The sequence below is a fragment of the Gracilinanus agilis genome, chromosome 4, assembly GCF_016433145.1.
Source record: "Gracilinanus agilis isolate LMUSP501 chromosome 4, AgileGrace, whole genome shotgun sequence".
Lineage (NCBI taxonomy): Eukaryota > Metazoa > Chordata > Mammalia > Didelphimorphia > Didelphidae > Gracilinanus > Gracilinanus agilis.
The window spans coordinates 84,588,349-84,593,302 of record NC_058133.1 but is presented as its reverse complement, the minus strand read 5'-3'; the positions used below and the strand labels follow the sequence as shown (position 1 = coordinate 84,593,302).

The 4,954-nt window shown below is 40.7% G+C and overlaps 1 pseudogene; it reads right to left on the bottom strand.

The window, feature by feature from the left end:
* LOC123245925 overlaps positions 1–4,409 on the bottom strand; it is a 15,467-nt pseudogene extending 11,058 nt beyond the window's left edge.
* Between the last annotated feature and the right edge of the window lie 545 nt (positions 4,410–4,954).

Below are 4,954 nucleotides of genomic sequence, written 5' to 3'. Positions count from 1 at the left end.
ACTAATTATTATTTTTATTGCATTATGATCTGAGAAGGTTACATTTATTTCTGCTCTTTTGCATTTGTTTCCAATGATTCTATGCCCTATAACATGGTCAATCTTTGTGAATGTGCCATGTGCAGCTGAAAAGGTGTATTCCTTTTTGTCCCTGTTTATTTTTCTCCACATATCAATTAAATTTAATTTTTTCTAGGACTTCATTCACCTCTCTTACCTCTTTCTTATTTTTTGGTTTGATTTATCTAGATCTGACAAAGGAATATTTAGATCTCCCACTAGAATGGTTTTACTATCTATTTCCTTCTTGAGCTCTGCCAGTTTCTCCCTTATGAATTTGGGTGCTATGCCACTTGGTGCATACATATTGAGCAGTGTTATTTCCTCATTGTTTATACTGCCTTTAATCAGGATGTAATGACCTTCCCTGTCTTTTTTAATCATATCTATTTTTACTTTGGCTTTGTCAGAAATCATAATAGCCACTCCTGCCTTCTTTTTCTCATTTGACGCCCAAAAGATTTTGCTCAAACCCTGAACCTTGAACTTGTGTGTGTCCACCCGCCTCATATGTGTTTCTTGTAGACAACATATGGTGGGATTTTGGTTTCTAATCCACTGTGCTATTTGCTTCCGTTTTATGAGTGAGTTCATCCCATTCACATTCAGAGTTATAATCATCAGTTGTGCATTTGCTGACATTTTCGAATCCTCCCCTCTTCCCACCCCCTTTTTCCTTATGCTTTTTCCTTTTAAATCAGTGATTTGCTATTGAGCCGCTATCCCTTATCCCCTCCCTTGATTAACTTCCCTTTCTGCCCCCTCCCTTATTTTTCCCCCTCTTTTTGTTTTTAAAGGCCTTATGAATTCCCTCCCTCTTCTCCCCTCCCTTTTTTTTGACCTCCCCACTCCCCTGCTCCCCTTGGTTTATCTCTTCTAACTTTCTCAGAAGGGTTAGATAAGAGTTTTATATCCCAATGGATAGTATAGCTACTCTTCCCTCTCCAGGTTGATTACACTGAGAGTAAGGTTTGATTATTACCTCTTAATGCTGTCCCCTCTCTCTCCCATGCTCTCTTTGTGTGTAATAGAATATCCTATTTTCTTATTCACTCAAGTTTCTCTTGGTGTCCCCTGGTATTCACCCCCTCTTTCCCATCCCCCATGTCATCTTAGATTATTTAGTGTTCCACCCTCACCCTGTGAATTATTCTTCTGATTACTATAATAGTGAATATTATAATAGTGAATAGAGTTCACTACAGAGAATTATACATAACATTTATCTACATAGGAATACAGATAATTAGATCTCACTGAATCCCTTAAAAAGGCAAATTTAAAAATTATAAGTTTTCTTTCTTTCCACTCTGTATCTTTACTTTTTCATGTTTCTTTTGATTTTTGTGGTTGGATATCAAACTTTCCATTTAGCCCTGGTCTTTTCTGTGCAAATACCTGGAATTCTTCAATTTTGTTGAATGCCCATACTTTCCCCTGGAAATATATAGTCAATTTTGATGGGTAGTTGATCCATGGTTGCAGGCCCAGCTCTCTTTCCTTTCTGAATATTGTATTCCAGGTCTTACGGTCTTTTAGCATGGAAGCTGCCAGATCCTGTGTGATCCTGATTGGTGCTCCTTGATATTTGAATTGTTTCTTTCTGGCTTCTTGTAAAATTTTTTCTTTTGCTTGGAAACTCTTGAACTTGGCAATTATATTTCTGGGTGTTTTCTTTTCTTGATCGAATGTTGCAGGTGTTCTATGAATCCTTTCAATGTCTATATTGCCCTCTTGTTGTAGGACTTCAGGGCAATTTTGCTTAATTATTTCTGTTAGTATGGAGTCCAGGTTTCTATTAATTTCTGGTTTTTCTGGAAGACCAATTATTCTCAAATTGTGTCTTCTAGACCGGATTTCTTGGTCTGTCACTCTCTCATTGAGATATTTCATGTTTCCTTCTATTTTTTCAGTCTTTTGACTGTTTTATTTGTTCTTGTCTTGAGAGATCATTAGCTTCTACTTGCTCAATTCTAGCCTGTAGGGATTGATTTTCGGCTATGATCTTTTGGTTTTCGGCCATAATCTTTTGGTTTTTGTGGGAAGCCGTTCGATGTATTAAAGCCTTTGGAGAAATAGGATCAAATTTAGGGCCTGTTATCTGGATTCCCTACGTGACCAATCCAGACTGAGGCAGTCTTTGTGTTTGGTCCTGGTCACCTGAGCCCCAAAAGGCTCTGGTACCAGCAGGTAGGTTAATCTAAAATCAACTTGATCCCTCCAAGAGGCTATTAGGAGTCATTTAGAGAAACAGAGTCTGTAACAGATATTTTATCTGGATCCCATTACAAAATCATCGGCAAGTAAAACTGTGTGTATGATTTTCTACACTGCAAGTCAGGATGCAGACTGAATGGGCCATCTAAGATAAAAATCTGAGGCTCCTCTTTTGACTCAGTCTTTGATCCCCACCTTTTTTTACAATTCTTATTGGAGAGCTTTGAAGTGGCAGACCAGCTTCTATTGAGTTGATGATTTCCCCCCTTGATAATTGAAGAAGCCTAAATCTTAAAGAAATGCTGATTCCATATTCAGATTAAAACCTGAGTCTTTAGTCTGAATGCAGATTTCAATTGATGAGCATCTCCATAGGATATCTCCTCTCCCAGAATTATCCCCTGCTGAATTGGGGTTTGGAATTTGACCATTTGTCTTTGCATCTGTATTCTTTAGACTTCAATGGATTATGCGTGATTATTGCCCCTTACCAACTGTGACTTTTTTTTGAAATGAGTATATAATAAACTTCCATGCCCGCAGAATTTGGAACAGCATGGGCTAACCACTAGTCTAGTTGTTCTCATTTTCTTTCGCTTTAACCATCCTATGCCACCACGCCTCTCAGGACCCCAAAAAATCATAGAGGCATGGCCCCCTATATGAATGGCGCCTAACGTGAGGGCTTTCTGAGCAGTGCTAATACTTTTTCCCCCCAAGCCAAAGCGCTTCCCAAATTCAGGTGGCTAGGAGACTCATCCCCCTGGTTTAGCTGCTGGCTCATGGAGAGGAGAACATGAGGGATTAGAGGTGAGTAACTTTTATCTTTTCAATTTAAGACAAACAGAGTACTATGGGGCACAGTGAATCAAAGGAAAGAACTCTTTATTGCTATAACTGATTATACCCTCAGAAAATGGGGGGCAGAAATTAGTAAAGAACAGCTCACTAAATTTCTTGATCTTATTACAAATTGTAGCCCATGGATTGCCTTAGAATTCTGGCAAAAAGTTGGCAATGATTTGAAAACTTATTGTGTTGAGTATGGACTAGAACAAGTGCCAGTAAAAATTTCGTCTCTTGAAAAAACAACTTTGTTATCTGGTCAGAATACAGAGAATGAAATCTTTAAGGTTTCAGTGTTAGAATCAGAGGAGGAGGAAAAAGCTCATAGTAAATCAAAACAGAGCTTTAAAATTCGAAGGAAAAAGCCACAAGCAGCAGACTCTCCCCCACCTAAAAACCTCTCTTCCAAAGAGGAAAGAGATAACAGCAGAGGAGCCTCTGCTGCTTGAAGCTCCAATTCCGCAGCCCCAGCCCCAGAATATAGGGTTTAAAGGGGCAATAAAAAATGCTCAGAAGGATGGAGACACGTCATTCTGTTTCCCAATTATTTTTAGAGCAGATGAATTGGATGATGATGAAGTAGTAGCTCCTACATGGGAGCCTCTTCCCTACAAAGTGTTAAAAGAAATTAAGACAGCTTGTGCTTCACATGGTCCTGCTTCTCCATACGCTTTAACTTTGGCGAAAACTTTGGAAGGGCTTTGGATCACTCCCTTTGATTGGAATCATATAGCAAAATATTCCCTTGCTGCAGGGGACTACCTCTTTTGGAAATCAGAATTTGATGGAGTGGCAAAACAGAAGGCAGCCATTAATAAGAAATAGGGCATCAGAGTTACTAAAGAAATGTTACTTGGAATAGACGAATGAGAATTTCATGCTGATCAGCTTAATTTACCTAGAGAAGCTCTAATTCAAAGTACAAAGTGTGCCTTAGAGGCTTGGAAAAGGATCCCAGCAACTAAGAAACTGTCCACAGGTTTGGCTGAGATTAGACAAGGATCAGAGGAAAGATACTCAGATTTTGTAGAAAGGTTAAATCAAGAAGTAAAAAAATATACAAATGATGAATATTCAATCCGGATAATAGTCCAAAGGTTTCTTTACAAGTCTCAGGGCGCTGCTTCCACAGTCGTATACCCGTCTGCACTGGTTCCCCACTCAGGGTTTCAGACTTTAGCTTGTGGCTGTGTCTGCCTCCACCCACGCCTCCGCCGGTGCCTGCGCCTGTGCTCTGAGCCTGTGCTTTGTGCCCTGCGTCCGCTCTTGGCGCCCTGCTCCCGCATTCAGATTTCGGGTGCGTTCTTTGACTTATTGGGGTCCCAAATCTTGCTGCTCTCAGGAACAGGCCCCGGAGCTGCCAATGACTCGATGGGTGCCCCAAACTTGCTCTATTTCTTTTTAGCTGGCTTCGGCGCTATAGGTGCTGTGTGTGGAGGGGGTGGGGGTGGGGCGGTTGCTCAGCTCGCGATTTAAGGAGAGCCCTTTTTAGCCTGGAAATGTCTCGATTCCACGTACCTTCCACGCTGTGCCCTGTTGTGGGGTTCCTCCGTTCGTCTGGACTAGTTTTTATATCCCTTTAAGGAGTTTTGTGTGTTTTGGTCAGGAGAGGTTAAGAGCTGCTTCTTACTCTGCCGCCATCTTAACCCGGAAAAAAAAAACCCAGGTGAATATTTTTAAGAAAAGTGGCTTAGGTATGATTGACTAGTCTCTTGAGGAGGCTTGCCACCTCTAGGAATGGCTTTGCCATTTGAAGTGTTCTTTTGGCTTGTCCCCAAGTCATGGGTTTCATGGCTTGGGATCTTGGGGTGGTTATTTGTGTTCTCCATAC